This window comes from Colossoma macropomum, unplaced genomic scaffold (genome assembly GCF_904425465.1).
Source record: "Colossoma macropomum unplaced genomic scaffold, Colossoma_macropomum, whole genome shotgun sequence".
Classification (NCBI taxonomy): Eukaryota; Metazoa; Chordata; class Actinopteri; order Characiformes; family Serrasalmidae; genus Colossoma; species Colossoma macropomum.
In genome coordinates this window covers 13,689,532-13,712,025 of record NW_023494789.1, presented here as the reverse complement: position 1 = coordinate 13,712,025, position 22,494 = coordinate 13,689,532, and the positions used below count along the sequence as shown (strand labels likewise).

Sequence of the window (22,494 nt, the reverse complement as noted above, 5' to 3'; positions counted from 1 at the left end):
GTGGTCGTCCTGGTCGCCCTCGTACCAAGGCCCGCCAGGACTCTTTGGAGGGGGGTACTGTCACCCTTCCTGCCACTCATCAGACGGAGCTAGTTCCCTCGCTCGCATGTTCTGACACGAACTCCATTTCCCAGACTCCTCAGCAAAGTCACATGACTCCGGAGAGATCCTCATCCTCCAATCATCGCTCAAGTTCGCCTGAATACTAATGCTTTGCAGCTGTTTTAGATAATATTTAAGCCCGGGCTTTAGTTAGAATCTTTGCGAGGTATTGCTTTCTCTACGAAACTACTGAGCGTTTTCTTTCTGATTGTTTTCCTGGTTATGACTTTATTCTTATCGTTTTCTCTGACTCTGTTTTTGGATTTGCCCTTTTGTACTTCTGCCTGGTTATTTGGATTGGTGATTTTGACCCTTTGCTTGTTTTGTGGACTTCGACCTGTTTTGCCCTTGTCTGTTATGGTAGCCATTCTCATCTTGCTGTGTTTTCTGGAACTGACCCATGCTCGTTATCTGACTACGGTGCTCATCCCTGATTCCCCAAGTAAAGCTCCTTTTTTGTTTTCAAACCGCGAGCGTCTGCTTTCTGTTCAAACGTTACATTCTTCAGGGCAGTGGTTCTCAAACTGGATAGTCTACATTTTTTACTACCAAGCCCTATAGACCCTAGTGACGTGTTTTGCGTCAAAAATCACACCTTGTCTTATCAGCTTTATAATTCAGCAATACTTTAATGCATGAGTTTACTATCCTTAGAATATCCTTAGAAACAGCAACCTACCGTTTCTGAAAATAGCGGCGCCATCGCGGTCGATGAAGTATCTGTGAGTAATCCATTGTGGAAAAGCAGTAAAAAAATAGACTCTCCTTCAAAGTTTATGTTTTATTCTTCAAGTAAAACTCTTTTCTGTGCTCATAAACTCTGCATTTTGCTTTATTTCCACTACTATTATTTACTTCTAGGGCTTCTAAAATATTTACGTGGTGTTTCAAATCAAATATTTGATTAGATCAGTCAGTATTATCCACCGAAAATGCCTCTTCAGTGCGCTCCACCACTTAGCCAGCTCTGAAGCTGCGCGTGCATTCCGTCAATGCGCTCGGCCGAAGAGCCACTTTCCTCGCTCTGTTTGTGTGCTCTCCTCGCAGCGGCGCGTTCACGCATGCGCGCGCATCCAGCCGAGCACACTGAAGAGATGCGCGCGCACCTTCAGAGTCTTTTGGCGTCCGTCCAACACCACTGGACTGATATAGATTTTTGTGTGTTTTCTAAATAAGCCAGTATGTATCTAATCATTTGTGGAAGGACTCTTCATTATAAGAGTAATTGTTATTATTAGCAGCTGTAAACACCCAGTGTACTAAAACAGTTTTTTAGCTGGAATATTAGCCATATTGGCCTTGAACAAGAAACTCAAAGGCTTGGCCTGCTGTGTCAGTCTGTCTAGGGTTAGTTTTAGCAATCTGCATGTATCCTACAGTTGAGAATATCAAGAAAAATAAGTCCGCCTGATGCTACTCATATACTATATGACAGTAATAAGCCATGTAATGAACAATCATCAAAATTCTTATATTTTCACCTCACAGACACTTTATTCTAAAACTTTCTAATAGACATCTAAGCTGTGAATTGATTTTCTGAATTGATACAGTCAAAAATAAGTAAAAAAAAAAAAAAATGACACTTGGTAAAATTTTGATCAAAACATGTCCAGTTTCATAAAAATATCATACTTCTGTGGACATTTACAACTCAGGTGATTACATATTTGAGAAACCACATGTCTTCTGAAAAAAAAACAAAAAACAAAAAAAAACATATAACGTGGCTGTCTCATATAATTACTGGAATTACAACAACTGAAAGAGGAACTGACAACAATGGGAAGAAGAACACACCTAATAGGGCTAGCGCCCTAAGCGCTAGAGAGCTTTGAGGATTGAGCAAAAACTTGAACAATCTAGGAGTCCCTGAGGACCAGTTTGAGAACCACTGCTTCAGGAGGCCAAAACTGTTTCTTCTATGCACTGTTAGAAATAAAGGTTCTGTTTTTCATTCATCAAGGTACAAACAATGTAATGTTCCCTCAAAGGTACAACAGTGGGTTTAAGGTCCAACTGTGCATCTAAAGAAAGTTTTTGTTTAACCTGATGTTTTAAAACAGAGCAATACAATAAAAAGCCTGGAGACGAGACGGGGTGTGTGGAGTCAATACAACTTAGAAAATAACATTTCAGTAAATTATGGTACAGTTATGTTCCCTGAATAAAGGTACTAAGATGTACCCCTGAGGGTACCACCCCAGTGACAAGAGGGGTACTGCCCCTGTAGTAGTGTAGTGTAGATTCACTTCAAAGACCTATTTTTAACACTTTTATTTCAAGAAACACTGGATTTGCATCTTCTGCTGGCTAATTTTGGGGCATTTTCTTCATCATCCATGGTCATGAAAAGCAGTTCATTTATCATAAACAGCATGCATACAGTAAGCTTACACATATTCTTGAGTGTAGGTTTGGCTTTGGCTCATCTTTCATCTCCACTCTGTAATTCCCCCAGTCCATCAGCCTAAATTGACTTCGGAGATGTGTGTGATATTTCCCCTGGAATCCATAGTGCAGAGCTTCCCTTTGAGCTCTCTATTGTTCAACTTGACTTTACTATCAACTCATTTGTTGAAGCAATTTGGCAATCCCCAATACTACACCAAGAACAGCAATGGACTACTTGTTTTGCTCACTGATTACATCCTCTGCTTTGTAACATCCAGAGTACCGGGATATCCTCATGATCTTGTACAATGATGCCTGAATAAATTTACCAGCAGGGAGGTTTCTGGGATGAAGGAGTGGTAGACGGATGTATTAATAGTTTATCAATGCCGTGTTTCAAAAAGTCCCAGTCATTTAGAAATAACATGGCAAATCTATCAGTGTATAGTGGAGTCCAAAACAAATTTTAAACAAAAAAAAGATTATGAGAATGAAGAAGAAAATAAAGAAATATTTAAAATCCTGCACTATTTCTAGGTCACTATTTGTAAAATTTGTGAAATTGACCATGTTCAAGTGTTTGTACAAAAATGTCAGATTTTTTGGTCGTATTTATTCCATTGAAGGTCAAATTCAGATGACTCTCAGGTGGATTTGATCTAATGATCAGATACTTTTGCACAAACTCTTGAAGTCCATGCCAGCTCAAGTGTACACTGTCATAAAATAAAATGAAGACATACAGTAGCAAATACCAATAAAATCTAAATCCATGTAAACATTCAAAGATTCTACTTTTCATGCAAATTGTTATGAAATAAATTGTGTTAATTAGGAAAGAATGCAAAATAAAAGCATTTTTACCAGTGATCGTCAGTGTCCAAAGAAAACCATGTCTCTCCATTCAGTCGATATTTTGTTTTCTACATCATTTCAACACACCAGTTGTCCTTTACGCTGTGCGTAAAGTTCATGATGCATGGACCTATAGAAATGCTCTAAAATCACTTGGAACAAAATCTTTTTACATTGACTTACATTGAAAGTTAAGAGTGTTTTTGCCCTCTCCTGTAAAGTTACTATTTTGGAGATACTTGTTTTTCATTGGACAGCGACGATATGTAATGTTAAAAGATTAAATGTCCCCAAGTACAATTTATAATCATTAAATGTCCTATCACTTTTGACTTGATCTTTGGATTAACCTACAGTATAAGATTGAACAAGGCTGTACTTATTCCTTCTTTGCCTTGTATGAAGAACCAGTTTCTGGGCTCTAGTAAAGGGCCTGAGTCCTCACTTCACCACCTACTGTCAGAATCTCCTAATACTGATCACCTATTTCAGCCTATTTCGATTTATGATCTAGAGATGTCCACATCTTGGACTATGCCCACACAAGCATATCAATCTCACAGTATGCAGTGGGGCTTCCATTACCCAGAGCAGCAGGAGCCCCTTTGCAACGAGATGGAGTACAACACCCAGGAGGACAATGAGGTTTCAAAGGCAGTGACCCTCCATTTGAAACCTTTGATTGAATGTTCAGTCTGATTGAAATCATCTGAAGCCCTGAGTCCCAAAGAAGTGGGCCATTTCCGTAAGATTATGTGCTGGTTTAACATATGTCCACCTGGAAATGTCATGTGATAATTCTGGCTCCAGATCTGCTCTCCAAAACTCCCTTTCGTTTCCATGAAAACAATAAATAAGGTGGATGTCCACATGCAGGGACAACACATTGTGCAGCTAAATGGCAAATATGGTACAGAAAAGTGACACTGGACAAAGGAGGAGACTTTACCATATACTACATATGAATATTGGGGATTGCCATTTTCTATTACCTAGTTTTGTTATTATATTACTGTGTCAATTTGAACAAGACTACTATATGAACATCACCTCACCAGCTAAAACTAAACCAGCTCCAACAGCTGTGCTTGTAAACATCATCATTAGCCATGTTTACATGCAGCCTAATAATCCGTTACTAATCAGATTAATAGTTCAATCAGAATAGAATGCGTCCATGTACACGCTTCAATCGGACTAGTTTATTCCATTGGGAACACAATTTCTATCCGATTGAACGAGGTGGGTAATCATGTAAATAATCTGTTAAACAGAAGAATAATAACCATGTAAACGCCTGTATCTGATTACATTCCCAATCAGAAATTTAAGTACGTTCTGTGCGTCATAGCGAAAGTTTAGAACGTCCAACATGGTGGAGCAGATACTGGTCTGCAGAGGAGACGAAGTTTATGCTTTGAACTTTAAAAGACGGCGATGAGACGGGCATCCATCTTATGTGTCTCAGAACACGATGTCTTCCTCTCCCCCTTCTTTAATAAGGACACGTGAAGAACATTTTCCTGAGCCTGACATCATTTTAAAGTAATTCAAAACACAAGCACTGCTCACTGCTGCTCATCTCACTCTGACTGGACTTGTGATGCTCGTTGTCATGGTAACGTCTACACTAAGTGGTTCTCTACATATATGCATACTTTTGGATTGGTTTACTTGTGTGCATGTAAATGGAGATTTTCATCAGATTGTTGAGTAGAGTGAGCATATAAACACCTCAGTCTTAATCTATAATCAGAATTTGTTCCATCAGATTGGCAAAAATCTTGGCATGTAAACACAGCAAGTGAGAGTAATTGCACAAATGGAAAGGCCAAGCAGTAATTTCCCGGAACTGAAAAGCTTTAATATGTGTATGTATAGAGTGCGCATGTGTGAGAGAAGGGGACCTGACAGAAAGAGATACTGAAAGTGAAAGTACTGAAATCCACAGTATTAAACCCTGCCTCATAAAATTACCAGCAATTCCAACATGACACTGTTATATTACTGAACAAAATCTGTCATGATAAGTGATGACAGCATATCTTAATGGCATGTCTGTGTCTGTGTTATGTAGTGTTTTCAAAAATCTAGATAAATTAGAAATTCATTTATCCAATATTATTTCCTCACTGTGCAAGAGATACTACTCACAACAGAGAAAAGGAAACGGAAAGACACTTTTTTGCTTGCATCATGGCTCCAGGAAAGCCCCACTCAATGTGCACAAAGCTGCCTATAAAAAGGAGCAATAAACCTCCCTCTTCAGTGCTGCTCGGCTCGGCCCTGGGAACGGACAACTAGATAGGAGACCACATCTGGACGTAATCGAGAGAATAAAGTAAGAGAATGTGCTTGCTTCATATTCCAAGCAGATCTGTAATGCTTGCAGCTGGTGTTAATATATAATGACAGTTTTGGAAAGTCAGTTTTGATAAATAGGCTGAGATTTGGTTTTTGGCTCAATACTTTGGTTGTTAGCCTTGTCTTCAGGGCGTAAAAAACAAAGTGTTTTTAATTACCCGGTTTTGTTATTACATTACTGTGATGTCAATGCAAACTGGACTATAGTTACTGAGGGAGCTCCAAGTTTTGTAAATACGGTAATTATTACTTAGCAGACTTGTAAAAACTATGGACATTGTAGATTCATACCAGATTAAAATCACAGATCTCTTTGGCAACTCAAATTGAAGCACCTCCACAGCTAAAGCCCTATTCAAGCTGGATTAGTCCCAGAGGAGGTATGGTAATGTGATTTGTGCATAATTTGATTCATACTGGATCAAGGATCTGTGTAACTTTCTCCCCAAATAGCCTGGATTGAAACATCATTGCTTGATGTTTATGCCAGCAATTGCCACCAAAAATGATATATTAATGCCCAAATTTTAGCACTTTTCCTTTTCCAAGTAATAATTTTCTTGGCATTTATTTCAGAAAGTTCACTTATTAATCCAAAAAAAATATTTTTGCTTTTTTTTCACTGGCTCGAGTCGAGTAAAGAGCCAGTTAAGCATGCGTCGAGTAGCAAGTCAGGTCAAAATGTCCATCTCTGATATGCACTAAACCAGTTATAAGCTGTAAGTAAGCATGCTAATGCTAATGGCTGCTTCTTAACAGGCATTTAGACAACCAGTGGTAGGCTACTGCAGGGTAAATAGTCTTGCAGTCAGTATGGACACGTCACTGATGTTAACACATCATTACTGTCCCTTTAGCTGAGCATAAAAGCAAGTTTTAGCGAGACTTTGTCAGCATAACATAACTGAATATAACACAGCTTCAAGATGACAGTGTTTGATTTGGTGGGCGCGCTGGTGGGCCCGCCGGTTGGCCCTGGCCATTTACGGGGTTAATTGGAGGAGCAGCTTTTAAATGGTTGTCATAGCTAACATGGTTACCCCTCTGTTTTCTCAGAGAGCCTACCCACAGAGGAAACTGAAAGGGAAACTGAAAGATCCTGTTTTCTTCTGACACAATGATTCCAAGTGCAGTGATTTCCCGGAAACCCATACACTCTGCATAACACCATCAGACCACCCCCACCTCCTTGTACCACTCAGTGCTGTGGACAAACGACTGGGGGAAAGATCACAGCCATGCAGCAGGACTGAAGAAGAAGAGGTAAGAGAACAGAGCTGCTTCACATTCTTCACTCAGAGATTGAATGCTAGTGTCTGATGGTAACCCATTTTCTACAGACAGTAGCCATAAAAGGCAATGTCTGCCCATTTTTGTGCTCCCTCATTTGAATTTAGGGATGGGAATTGATAAGATTTTATTGATACCAATGCCTGCTTTAATTCTGCCTATCGGTCTGATACTTATCAGTTATCTCTTATTGATTCCTGATCAGTCAAGCAGACCTACACAGGTTTTCAGCATCAACACAGCTGTTTTATTATTCTGAATACAGTGTAGCATGTCTGACTAATAACATTTGAACATGTTAAAATGAATTACAATGCTCCTTTTTTAATGATATAACTCAGAAAACAAATATAAAAGTGACTGATAAAATATTTGGGTGACACTAGAATAAATGAACACTCAATAGACTCTCAGTAAGACTCTCAGTAACTTATCAGCTACATATCAATGATGTAACAGCAGTGAAAACATTCAGTAGATTATCAAGAGCCTTTAATGACAGAAAGGGATACTGAAATTATCCAATTACCTCTTAATTTACTGTGTTAACAATTTTTTTTTATAATTTGCTGAATTTAGTTGTTTGTCACTTTATTTGAAGTGTCCAAGTTTAAATCTGTAGATGTTAATCTGAGAGCAACTGAACGTGTAACAGGTTTAATATAGATCATCTCAACATCCTCAACAAGCTGTTAAAGACACACTGACACCATTCTGTACCTGGAGTTTCACTGGATTAGGGTTTGGTTATGATTAGGGTTAGGATTAGGGCCATGGCAAGGGGCAGGATTAGGTTTTGGGTTGAGGTCAAGGTTAGGATTAGGGACAGAATGAGGGTTAGGATTAGGTTTTGGGTTGAGGTCAAGGTTAGGGTCAGGATAAGGGCCAGGGTGAGGGTTAGGATTAGATTTTGGTTAAAGTTAAGATTAGGATTAGGGACAGGGTGAGGGTTTGGATTAGGTTTTGGGTTAAGGTTAGGGTTAGGATTAGGGCCAGTGTGAGGGTTTTGTATAATGGAAGTACTGTATAATATAAAGTATACTTCATATAACCTAAACAATACATTTACTGAATGTAAGTAATGGATCAACAGTACATCTTCAAGATATTGACATCAATGTATTCAGATGCTGTACTACTGCCAGTTCACTGCTACGTCACTGATACGTTACTGATACTCTGTCAAGAGTTTATCAATCATCTAAAAAGGACTCAAAATAAAGTGTTTCAAGGTTTTATTAGTCAGAGAAAAAACCTGCTCAGCCTTCCTATGTGGCGTTAATTATATCATAACAGGATATTTACCCTCGATAATGAAAGTGCTCCTCATTTGGGAAGCAGTGGCACTCATCGAATTTCAGGCCGTGTTACGTCAAAATATATTGTTGGTGTTTCCACCTTTACTTGAAACGATCATTTTACAGACATTGCAAGTAGCACTGTTGCCATCCTCCTTTGTGAAATGAAGCCATATATCTTCCTCTCCACCACGACTCCTACTTGTTGCAAGTTTCCAGCAGTGTAGACGCAGAGTTTGATGTCATGTCACAGAGTTTGAATTTTTATTATCATAAAAACATACCAGTACTAATAAAAGGAATTGATCATGATTCCAATGGATCAGACAATTGTAAACCAGTTCTCAACTGGAACTGGTTCTCGGTTCCCATCCCTAGTTGAATTCTGCATTCTGCATCTTTTCTTCCGTAACAGTGATAGAATATATTTAGATGGATTTTCATCTTCTTATCTGTGCAAGCAGGTCAAGAACATTTTCTTATCATGATGTGTGTAGAGATGTGTAGAGACTGTAGAGAGCCACAACATTTCACACACAGAGAGAAAACAGTTCATCTGATAACAAAGTTCCAGGAAAAAATATCTTATTTGATTACACGACTGCGCAAAAGTTTTGGGTCAATAATTTTCATTCAGATAAAACTAATTTCTTTGAAGGCACATGCATAATGATTCTACAATTAAACTACTTTCTTACACATTCCAAATAGTTTGTACACACTCAAAATGATGGTTCTTCAAGGGTTCTTTAGTAAAGAAAATGATTCTATATAGAAAAATGAACACTCTTTGCATGATCAGGTTCTTTGGATTGATGAAGCTTGATGGTTCTATACAGAACCGTTTCAAAAAGAGTTCTATATAGCACCAAAAAGGGTTCTTCTATTGTTACAGGCTTGACATTGACAACAAGAGAAGAACCCTTTTGGGTGCTAAATCAAACCATCTACAGCACATTCTCCATCAATCTGAAGAACACTTTAATGCAGAGCGTTCTTTAAGTGTTCATGTATAACTGTATTAGGGCCAGAGTAAGGGTTAGGATTAGGTTTTAGGTTGAGGTTAAGGTTTGTGTTAGTATTAGGGCCAGAGTGAGGATTAGAATTAGGTTTTAGGTTGAGGTTAAGGTTTGTGTTAGTATTAGGGCCAGAGTGAGGATTAGAATTAGGTTTTAGGTTGAGGTTAAGGTTTGTGTTAGTATTAGGGCCAGAGTGAGGATTAGAATTAGGTTTTAGGTTGAGGTTAAGGTTTGTGTTAGTATTAGGGCCAGAGTGAGGATTAGAATTAGGTTTTAGGTTGAGGTTAAGGTTTGGGTTAGGATTAGGGCCAGGATGAGGGTTAGGATTAGGTTTTAGGTTGAGGTTGAGGTTTGGGTGAGGATTAGGGCCAGGATGAGGGTTAGGATTAGGTTTTAGGTTGAGGTTGAGGTTTGGGTGAGGATTAGGGCCAGGTTGACGGGTTAGAATTAGGTTTTGGGTTGAGGTTAAGGTTAGGGTTAGTATTAGAGCCAGGGTGAGGGCTAGGATTAGGTTTTGAGTTGAGGTTGAGGTTAGGGTTAGGCTTTGGGTAAGACTGGTTAAGGTGAGATTTTGCTTAATGGAAGTAACATATAAAGTCTACTTCATGTAATTAATGTATCAGCAGTACAACTTCAAGATATTTATTAGTGTATTCAGATGCTGCAGTACAGCTACTTCACTGATATGTTACTGATACTTAAAAGAGTGTTATTGGTATTGGTTTAAGCATTTCCCTTTATATTGTATACATTATTACTGAATAACAACTGTTTTATGACAAGTGACACTAAATTTTCACAAGTAATGTATATTGATTAAAAATATCGCAGTTAATTTCCACTGCGCCAGCAAATGGCCAGTAGAGGTCCTGTACCAAGGGGTGAATGACTAAAACAACATGTGATTGGTATGTGTGTACAGTTTAATCTCACTTTGGGCTAATAATGAGTTTGGAAAGTTAGTTTGGATTGTAGGCTGAGCTTTGGTGTGTTGCTGTTTCCTCAAAAGTTATGGCATCTATCACTGTATTGAAAAGTGACATTTTCACTAAGGCAATGGCATCTATTACCCATTTCAGAAGAATGTAAGCAAACAAGAATACCAACAGCAGCCTGTTTGAGAGAACCTGTGTTAACCCCAGCAGAATTATTGAGTGGTAGAAATCGTTCACAGTGGACAAAACTAATACATCTTTATGGGTTTATTTAAGATTAGATGACATTCATATTTTTGCATACATGCCTTTAAAATTTTACCACCCTGAACGTAAAATGCTTTCCCGGTTTAGGACAGCATCACAGCATGACGTAATATGATGACATTCCTTTTCTATAGACTACAGGTGGACAAGTGGTTGAAGCATAGAGCTCTTTTCCTTCTCAGTGTGTTTCAGCCTACAGAAGCATATTTGACACTACCTTTGCTTTTGAGATTACATTTTATATTGCTTTGGTTTTCATCCTGTTTCCCTGCACACAGTAAAGCATCTATACAGCCATACAAATGTGACCAAATAAACATAACTGAGGCACAGGAGCTGTGAGAAATTGCTGATTCAACACATACACGCACACTTCTGGAGCTCATATTGGGGGAAAATCAGCAGGTCAACTGAGCCAAGTCTCGAGCAGTTTACCGAAAGTGAGGGTGGCGAAAGAAAGCAGTGGCTGTCGGTCAGAAGATTGCTCAGCTTTTGGGAAGAGGTCAGGAAACGAGCTTTGTAGAGGCTATGCTTACTTCTGCAAAGGGAAGCAGGGTTGTAAACCTGGCTGTGGGACAGTATTTAACACTTTGACCTTTCTGCCTCAGTCTTTTGTTCTCTGTTTGACCCCCAGGGTCACCTCCGCACTCCTTTTGAGTATCTAGAACTTGGCTGAATTGCACAGGCAAAACATAAACTCTAAGGGGAAGCTGATTGCTTAAATAACAGGAAGAAGCCCTACCATGTCTCAGCATGTCTAATAGAGATTGGCTTCATGTGGCTGAAGCTGGATGTATCTGTTTGTATCCACTTATCTGGTTGATTTTCCTTCACTTACAGTAAGTGCTCTAGCTTGCTGGAGGTACCAAGCTAGTAAACAATAAAATAGGCCTTGGGAAGAGCAGTTCTGGCATGTTTAAGTTTGGATTGATGGGTTTTGGAGGCCTCTGAGGTGGTCGTGGTTCTTGATCAGGCACGAACAGGCATTGTGGAATAACTCTTAGAAGTCGCAGTTATCACAGTCAGTTAATGAAATGGGCTTATTTGGGATTTTAACTGCGGTTCAAGCTATTATTGCCTAAAATTATCACAATGAGTATAATATAAAGTAGATTTAGGTGAAAAAACAACCTTAATTAACCCTTAGATGTCACTGCCCATAATAAAATCATGCTAATTATTACATCATATTAATTATTACCCACTTGTAGCTCATTGAAGCAATTGGAAGTTACATGGAACACGCAGATTCTAAGCTTTCGATCCCTACCACATTTGTATTTGTGAGTAGAAGGGAGATATTTCTTTATGAATTTTTGTCATGTGCTCCTTTTTAGAGATAACTTTTTGTCATTTTCTTGCAATAAATGATGAAAGATATTGAAATTCTGACTCAAGGCTATCAATAAAGAATGTAAGTGCAATGTATAGTATAATTACAATGTAATTAAATACATAATTACATGCTTAGTCACATAATTACATTTGAGTAGCACAGTAGTATGAAAGTAATAATTCTCAAGGGATACCCTTCATGATTTTTCCTCAAATGTCTGTGTCCTGACAGTTTTAATAGCTGATCCATGAACACTGCATCATGCTGTGCTTATAATTGATGCAACTGTGATGAAAATTTACACTGGCACTTTTTTCACAAGTAGAACACTGACAGGCTTCTAATTGCTCTCCTGTTGGGTTCAAAAGACACAAGGATCCATAGAGGACAGTCCACTCCAGTAATTGATGTTTGTCTTGTGTTTTTTGTGTTGGTGACATGTGCTGGCCAGAGCGCCAGCATAGCAGTCTGTCATCCTAGAAGAGTGTCACAAATCAGGTCACCGAGGTGGCGACGTTGATGGAGAGGGCCATTTGCTCATTACGGTCCTCTATTTGAAACGACTCGACATAATGAACACCCTTAATGGACAGGGCCATCCATTCTGAAGGGTAACGCTCTTATTAGCACAGAGAAAGGAGGCTAACGATGTGACTTCTCTGCCATGTGCTTTTGTCTGAGGTATAGAGCAGGTGCGAGAGGACATTTTTCTGCATTGGATCCATAATGAGCTCATTTCAGTGCTGATGATGAGCGAGAAGGAAATGCACACAGATATATAATGCTGATGTTTAAGATGATACGTGGATGTTTACACACTTAAATCTCACTTTGGGATAATAAGAGTTTTGGAAACTTAGTTTTGACAAATAGGCTGAGCTTGAGTTTATTATCATTTATCAGTTAAAGGAAACAATGTAAGATGTTTTAGAACTTTCTCTAAGGTTAGGTTGAGGGTTTCACTGTCAATAGATTGTTTAGTTAGAAGCCACCAGCTGGTTTATGTCTATGTCAAAAAGCCTAGATCCCACACATGATTCATAAGGTTTCACAAACTGACATGTAATGCATATATATTTGTAATATGAGGGAATATATGTGTGTGTTTTTACTTCATTTGTAATGTCTGTACTAAAAATTGTATATGCTAACATATATTGCACATATATTATTATTATGATTAATATATTATTATAACGAGGAAATAGATGTATATCGCTGATGTATAGGTTCTGAACTGACTAAATTTGCCTGAAACCAAATTTCAGTGAGTCAACAAACTCGTTGGTTTGCCTGGCCTGTTCGACTCTCAGTGCAGCTTAACTAAATCAACAAATTCAGAGAATAATCACAAAAACCAACAGTCCTCCTGCAGTTCTGTGCAGCACCTGCTTAAAAACCAAGGAGGGGCTGAGCTTTCTCCCAGGATTAACACACACACACACACACACACACACACACACACACACACACCCCTGGCTGGAAGATGAATAAAGGAATAAATCGCAGCCCGGCCTCTTTTGATGCCCTGTAGGATTTCATGGTGAGAAGGGCTTGGTAAATCGCAGTTGATGAGTAAATGGGGTTTTCAGACTCAACACCCAAATGTGCATTACCGAAGTGAACGTTTTGGACTGATGACCCAAGGGTCCTGCCGTTGCCATGGAAGCAAGCAAGATTTTAGATGTGCGTTTATATTCTTATATAAACATCTTTGTAAATATTTATTTGGCTCTTATTGTGGCTACTGGGCCTCAGGAATAAAGGCATGTAAGTAAAATCCATGGCTGTATGCTATCTACTGTATGTCTATGTAATGCTGACCATGCAAACCATGCTGCATAAGAACCAAGTCTGATAAACAGTACATGTAAATCCATTAATTTTAGATATAAGGGAGCCTGTTTTAACCCTTGGTAGTCAAAGTAATTTCTGGCTATAATAAAACAATTGTAATTGTATCAGTAGTGAACAGTGATGGCCTTTAGTTTTAATTATAAATGTCAAAATTGGTCAGAAACCAAGAAAAAAAAAAAATTTTAAACTTGTCACAGATATTTATGTCATGACTGTAAAACCTAGTATCTCAAAAATGGTAACTTTCAGTAGAAGGAAGAAACTTTCTTAACTCTGTTATATGGTCAGGGTCGACCAGCAGGCCCAAAGTTTTATTACACACTTCTATAATCTGAGAATTACTGAGCCAGATTGCATTGAAGTCCCTGTAGTTACTGAATAATAAGCCTCAGTATGTAATAAGCCTGGGATTGTAAGGGTTTAACTTTCAATGGAAGACAAAGTAAAAAGATTTAACTCCATTTTTATTGGTTCATTCATCATGAAACCTTCACACAAATGTTTCTAAATTTTGTCAAAAAATGAAAAACAACAAAAAGCAAGATACAAGATTTGTTCTGACAGTGATGATATATACTACCTTGCATCAGTTTTACAGTAACTCTTCCAGTAAAGACTCCTGGCATAGAGCTGCTACTGTTTTCCATTCCTAACAACTACCTGAAACCTGGTTAGACTACAGCTCATATTCACAGTCAGTGACACATCACATAGAACTTCCAAAATGGGTGACATTTGTTTATTATGTTGGTGGTTAATCTAATGCATAAGGCCTTCAGTCCAGCTCCTGAAGTGCTAACCAATGGGAGAACTTGTTTGACTCGATCTACAGAGATACCACAGTTGAATGAATCCTGATTGGATAATTTTCCATTGGACACTCCAAGATTTTTGAAGCATAATTAAACTTACAAAGAGGATCACTTTAACACTTGCGGAGTTTAAGTACAACATGCATGATGACTCTGTTAAATAAAATCAAACTGAAAAGACAAAAACAGACGTGTTTTTTTTTAATTCCCAGAAATTATTAGGCCTTCTCTGAGGGCCTTGTGGATTCCATTCCAAAATTTATATTCCTTATTTCTCACTCATAGTCTTTAAGAGAAACTGAGAGGAAATGAAGAGTGTAAACTTTCTGTCCCTACCACATTTGTATTTATAAGTAGTAGAGGAGATAATTGATTATAATTTGAATTGGATAAAACATGCATAACATGTTTGACATGTTTTGTCATATTTAGAGTGTTAGGGTGCCTACACTCTAGGGCAGGGGTGTCTAACTGAACCACTCCAGGGGCCACATTTAAAAAATCTCATCAAATCTGTGGGCCAAAGAAAAAAATGTTTTTTATTTCATTTTTAATTAATATTGTTCTATAACCCGAACTGGTCATTGTTTATTCAAAACACACAAATCCTCAGCAGTAAAATACAGGCACTTATAATAGACCTTGAAATATTACATGGACACTTGAAATATTCAAAATGTAAATGTCCCCAAGAGCTCAGTCTTTTAAACCTACCTATTTGCTTGAATTAGACAGCTTTCTTTGTTGCAAGCTCATTAAGATTTGGGCTCAATTTCTGCTGCTGAGCTGACATTTGGTGTTTATATTGGTTGAACTGCAGCTGAAATTCAGTTAGTGTGTTTGTTGATATGACTGGTGTGGAGTTGCGAAGGAATTGTGTAGAATTGAGGTGTAACTGCTGTTCCATAGACTGTTGTTGGGGTAGGAAAGTCAGAGTGAACATTACGCTGCAGTGCATGCTGAGGACTGTAGTGCAGCGCACTGTGAAATGGGCTAATATTTATAGAAAATTAAAATACTTTTGTGGGCCGGATGAGATTATGTCGTGGGCCTGATCTGGCTCGTGGGCCTTGTGTTTGACACAGGGGCACAAGAGGCTGATGCAGTGTCAGAAATGCAGTACCCCAAAGTATTTCAGTTAGGATGCTGCGTCAGTTCTGTCGAACTAGAAACGTACCTGTATGCAGCGAAAAGATACATCGTCAAGCATTGAAAAAGTTCAAACCCTTTCAACTTTTGCTGCAACAGATTCTGACATGAAGGCACATCAACCAATAGAAACATGCAGGTAGAAAATGGATGAAAATCCAAGATGGAGGACAGTAGCGACTGTAACGTGAAATCCAGAAGATGAGGCTTTAGTCGGATTACATGCATGGGTCAAATCCAAAAGAGTAAAAAGGTTAAACAGGGCGAAGGAGCAAAGACAAATGTCAAAGATCAGGAGTCCAGAAAATCCAGTACACAATAAAGACAACCAAAATACACAATGGAGAAATGCTCAATAGCTCTACTACAGAGGCAATACCTCGCAACTACACTAAGCTAAAGCCCGGGCTTAAACCTAAACACATCAGGCTTAAATACTAAATACTAAATACACACAAGTCACACAGGTGAATCAGATCAATACTCATGAGAGTTGGAAGGATGATTGGTTGAGCGCTGGGGTTGGGAGTCACATTATCTCCCATGGGATTCTGGGAAATGGAGTCCCCATGCGAGTTGAGGCTGCATGATAGCGATGCTGTGTACTCTTTTCCTGTTCTATATGAATGCTTTGCCTTTGTGGCTGTTGTCTGCTTGGCTTTGTACAGGCCCATTGCCAAAATTCTCTTTTGATTGACCATATTTCTTTGTTACTGGTCGAAATATTTTGTTTCCCGCTAAATTTCGAACTGTACAATCTCCGCCCCACTCAAACCATGTACACACTTTCTAGATGCACAAGATCTGCATGTGTATGCATCTACCGCTCTGTCCTTGCATTGTCTAGTGTGTAGGCACCCTTAGAAGTGCAGACTGTTCTGATTTAGGGTGTAAACTGAATATAAATGTAATTTATTACATAGCATTGCAATGAATCATGCCAATGTATATTGAATGCACTACAAAACTTTTAAAGGATAAGAAGGAACATTCTAAGCACACCCTGAAGGTCTGTATCATATCCATTATAAAGGACATTAACAGAGTGATGGACTTACATATTGTGACACTATGAATTCTAACTTAATGAACTGCAGTGAATGGAGTGAATAATAATGGAATCATGTGTGCATCAGGCACCATTCGCTGTTCGGCTTATGTCCCTTTTAAGTGTGCCTAAATATTTATGACTGAAATGCATTTTCAGCTGTTCTGTAGTTCCTTTTTTCACTCTGAGGGCTTTGGTTCAAAATGGAATCCAAATCAAAGAGTCCTAGAGACAATGTCGGTGGGCAGGAGGATGAAAGAGCAGCAGTGCCATGGCTTCAGGGAGATAAAAAGAGCTGCTTCCCTGTGACAGTATGGCACCCCTATACATATAGAGAGAGAAAGATACAGAGAAAGCAAGAAGGAGAGGGAGGTAGAAATGAGGGACAGAAAAGAGTGAGAGGAGGAGGGGGAATTAGAGAGAGACTGACAGCTGGGATGAGAGAGAGGAAGAGAGAAAGCAGGAGAGAGTGAGACAGTGCTAGCAGAGGAATAGAGGCCTATGCCCCCAGGGATTGCTCAATAAACAGAAGAAAACAAAGGAGCATTAGGGAGAAGAACCCTGCTGGCTGCACTTCTCAGAAATAGCTTCACGCACTGAGACTTCTACATTCTCTTCATTCTGCCTCACTATGAGAAAAAGTGTGCTTTAATAATTTCAAACTAAATATTTTGTTTGTAATTGAAACTTTTTAATGTCTTAGTGTCAATTCCTGTTGTTTCAATGAAGCTATCAATACTGTGATAGTAGATTTATCTATGGAGACATCACTGCCATAGCCAGATTTGGTAGATTGAAAGAGATATCATTTGATTCAATGTACCAAAGCTGGCTTTTCACTGAGAACTTCATTTGATTCAATTAGAAAACATCCAAATGATCATGACGTGCCTTTATGGTCTGATTTGCCATGACCTTTCCTCATTTAAAGGCATTCTTGGTTTGGGATAGGGGTGCCCAATCATTGCCCTGGACATCTATCACCCTTAAGTTCCAGTCCTAATTTAACACACCTGGTTCAGTTAATGAAGGCCTGTAGGAGCATCTGAATATTATAGCCTGGTATGTTGCATCTGATATTTCCAGGGTGGTAGATCTGCTTGTCTAGGGTCATGTTCATAAACCCTCCTCCTCCTGTTCAACTTCTTGCAGATTTCACTCCCAACACAATCGTACGAACTCAATCCAGCTGATGAAGACCTTCTGTAGACAGTCATGAGCTGGATAGTGTAGTGGATAAGGATTGGAGCTAAATGTTATAGGTAGAGCTCTATGTGCAGGGTTCATAACCATTGCTTTAGAAGAGCACAGCTTAATAAGTTATCAAAAAACCCTGCAAAATTATAAAAGGTTAGGAAATAAGGGAGTAATTGATTGTAGTGGAAGACTTTCATACAAGCTGTAGTACTGCTATGCATGCTTACCAAAAAGGGTTCTGCATAGTATCAAAAAAGGTTCAGTGCATAATGAACACAAAATACTGTTAGAAATGCTAATTTCAGTTACTGCAGGAAAAAAAATGACATCCAACACAAGTAGGTCCTGTGTGACCTGTGTCCTGTGAAAGTAAGCGCCCCCTTACTTACTCAGTCAATTTAGCAAATATAGTTGAGAACTGGCATCTGAGCTTTCTGGAATGTCAGAGTCAAAAGTGGAGCACTTTGGAAGACCAAAGAGCATTGGGCCTCAATCACCAACCATTCTTTAGAAGAAATTTCTCTTACAGCCCACTTATGCTGTTCTCACAAAGATTCTGACATTCACAAATGTTTTGTTCTTAAGTACGAACAGAATCTACACACACTCAAGAGCACAAAGGTGTGAACAGTTCTGCACTTTAAGAACACGTCATGAATCTGATGTAGACTTTTTCTTTGGACTTTCTCAAGAACACGTTTAAGAAAAAAACTTAGAAAGATCTTGGTGAATGAGACCCACTGTTTTTTTCACAACACTGTTGAACAACTAAAACCACTAAAACTAAAAAGACATTTTCCATCATAGAGATGAACCATTTTATCATACAAAGATTTGTCTCTGTTTTATATATAACTTGTTTCCTATACAACTCTTGAAAAAAACTCTTTTTTAATGGTGTTCCACCAAAAGAGGCTTTCATCCACACCAGGTAGCATCCCCCATGCTCCTTACCAGCACATTTAGATTAGATTAAGCTTGGCACTAGGCTGTGCAGGTGGGTTGGAGACACCTACATTAGGTCATGTCCCACACACTTAAAAATAAAGAAGCCAGAGGTATTTGAGTGATGCTGTAAAATAACAACTTAGTAATCTAAAGCAGTTCTCAAACAGGTCCTCAGGGTCCCACAGACACACTGCGTTGGTATGTGTTGTGAGTTGGGTTGGAGCAAAACTGGGGAACATTTGCCCTAAAAAAATCTCTCAACTGAGTTTCTTGAAGAGCTGATCATTGAATAGTTGAATATCATTGAATCATTGAATATGCCATAGAGAACCAAATGGTTCTTCTATGGCATCTATCCAAATAACCCATTTTGGCACCATTATTTTTAAGAGTGCAGATCTGTTAGGCTTTCAAACTAATATAGACAACAAATTCCAAAGAGCAGTGCATGAACCGATGCCCCCATATCAGTACAGGTGTCAGAGCAGGATAAAGCAGAATGAGTTATGGCTGCTACTTTTAGCTCCATCATACCTTTAAATTTCTTTTTGAGGGGCTAAGTCTGTGCTGGTAACTGTACTTGTAGACTTACATGAGACCATAAGGTCATTTTGAGAATTGATCCCCTTTCTGGGAACTAGTGGGCTTACAGTGCACAAATGTGAATAACAGCTGTAGCTTCTCGACAAGTTCATTGTTCAGTTCTAGGTCACCAAGCCATTCTGGGGGAACTGTCCCCACAGTTGCCTAATGCAGTTTCCTCTGGGGAAAAGGGAACTGACCAAAATTAGCCTTTAACAAAGAGCCAACATTTAAGCCTCAAAACAAACTTTTAAGCAGGCAAAGTACAATGACACCACATTCATCTTGCAGTTAGGCTGTGAGCCACTTTACAGAGCTGTAAAACACCTACTGCTAGCATCTCAGCTACTTCACACCACAGTAAACACAGCACGAACTGCATATCAAAGCCCAAAACCATCAGACACGGTGATCACAGTCACCGCCAGCCAGCACCAAATCCATTTAAATGCTAGACAAAAGAAAGCAGCATCTGTGTGATGTCCGTCCTGTCAGAGATTAGCAGGGATTACAAGTGGGATTATGCTAATTGTGCAAAATGATGATAGTGGTAAGATGAGAAACATATTGCTATTTTTTGTCCATTTAAAACTGTCCCTGTGCATTTAGATGATATTTACTTTAACCCTGCTACAGAACATTCACACTAACATTTCATAAAAGGATGTCATAAACTGTTGTGACTAATCTTCCTCAGTAATATAACAGTGTCACCATTACTAGTAATTGCTAAAACAGATATCATAATGTTTAATGTCATGACAGCTAACAGGAGCACACTTGTCATGTGAAATTAGCTGTCATGGTGTCAAACATTATGGCATCTGTCGTAACAATTACCGCTAACACTAATGTGGCAATGTTATAGTACTGAATAAGCTCTGTTATAACACTCCATGACAGCATATAACAGCTACCATCACATGTTTATGGTATGATCAAAGTCTTGTTGGACAATCAAATTTAGCTTTTAAAGCCAACAACCATGCACAGCTAGTGCTTTATCTGCCATAACTTGAAGGGCTTAACTGAGTTAAATCAGATGTGGTCATTTAAAACATACATTATTTGCAGCCCACACTGTTAAAAATGGTTCTTCATGGGTTCTTCAGTAAAAGCAATGGTTCTATGTAGAGCCCTGCTGATGACATCTTGTATAAATGAAAGTTGTGGCCACACATTAGGATCTTGATCCCATTCCTTACTAAGTCATGGCCACACATTAAGATCTCATTCCCACTAAGTCATAGCCACTTAATTATCTTGTTTCCATGCCTTACTAAGTCGTGACCATGCATTATTCTTATTTATACAGGATGTCACCAGCGGGGCTCTGTATGAATACTTGTTTTGCATGTTCAAGTGGTTCTTCTCTGTGATAAAAACCTAGCTGGATATGGTTCTTTAAAGAACCCTTTAAACATGGTTCTGTGTAGCACCAGAAATGGTTTGTTATGAAAAAAAGAACCCTCTTTCAGTACTGAATAGAAGAATGTATGACTCAAGTTTGTTGTATTGTTTTGTTTAGCTGCTATCATAGCAAATGGGGACAAAATCTATGTAAATTCATCACCAAGTACACAAAGAAACTTAAGACTTTTAAGTTGTTTTTTTGTAACAGGAAAGACTTTTAAGGATTTGCTTGTCACAGTGACTTTTTGGGCTGCCGCCATAGTTAGTTTTGAAGGTTTGAAAGGTCATTGCCACAGATAATAGCCTCCATTTTTCTAAAATCATCCCAAAGCAGTTTTATCACGGATGACTTTTAAAGGTCTCTCGCTTTGTTTGCTCACTTGGCGGATGGGTCCTATGTGTTACATAACTACTTTCATCTGTATCACAGATGTTGAGAGCAATAGCATAAAGACCCAGATGGTAAAAGAAAGCTAAATGAAAGCCCCCAAATCCCAATGCTAATAATACAATGCTAATCTTTGGATGAATGTTCAGTTTCTCAATAGCAAATATCACTGGTAAGGGCAGGCTTAGCCAAATGGCTACAGAGGCAGTGATAGCTGTGTTCCTATAGTGTTAGGACAGTTAAGTGTGTTTCTGGCTTCTGCTGTAGTGAGAATTGTGGGGGTGCAGAGATGCTGCTGTTGTGATTAGCATGATTAGCATAGGGTGAGTGAGCCAACAGATTCCTCTTTTACTGGGTCCAAATGCTGGAGAGCATGCTGGCAATGTGGTGTTGTTGTCTGACAGGCTTTCTGAAAAGCCTTTTTGGATGGCAACTGTTGTGCTTGCAAAAATGTTTTAGAATCATGGGTAGCAACACTGAAAAACCATTTGATAGTAGCCAGAAAATGCAATTTCTTCCCCTTTTTTAAGAATGCATGTTGTAAGGTGCATTTTTTTTTGCTGACGTTCAAGAAATATATATATATATAATGTGTTTATTTACAAAATTAGAAGAAAACTGGATGTTATAATTTGAGATTTTGTATTGTTTATGTTTATTTTCTCAGTTCTACTCATGTGTCAGTTCTACACATTTTTTTGATAAAAAAACAATAGAGTCACAGAGAAAGAAATGTTTCATTATGTCATATTAATTAAATAATATTGATTTAATTCCACCAGCAGAGTGGCCCCTAGAATGCCTGCAGAAAGAGGCTACAGAAACTTAGAGCTGTATTCACCAAGACTGAGCTTAATTTTTAAGATTTTGAATCTTTCTTCAGTCTTGAACACTTTTGCACTTGATTATATTTTTGGCCTTTTTCATACACACTACCTCTGTAAAACACTACCACCACCATGTTTCACTGTTGGTATAATCAGGAATGGAGTTCATGTTTATGTCCACTTTGAGCAACGCTGAACATTTGTTTGTTTTTTTGTTTTTTAAAAAGAAACAGATTTGCATCAGTAAAGTGCAATATTTTATTGTCGTTGTCATCATAACAGTTTTCGTGTGAGATTTGAATTGAGATTTCTTCTCTTCAAATTTCAAGCCAAACCGAGTCATAATGCAAAAACAGAAGAACACACATTAAACAACACTACTTCATGTGTCAATAATAATTGAAAGTAGAAAT

General features: G+C 38.5%; 1 long non-coding RNA gene across 1 annotated transcript in view; it reads left to right on the top strand.

Moving 5' to 3' along the window:
• The first annotated feature begins 5,625 nt into the window (after positions 1–5,625).
• LOC118807952 overlaps positions 5,626–22,494 on the top strand; it is a 32,116-nt gene continuing 15,247 nt past the window's right edge. The window contains exons 1-2 of the long non-coding RNA XR_005007246.1: positions 5,626–5,692; positions 6,772–6,978. This is a non-coding gene — a long non-coding RNA (uncharacterized LOC118807952). The remainder of the gene's footprint in view (positions 5,693–6,771; positions 6,979–22,494) is intronic.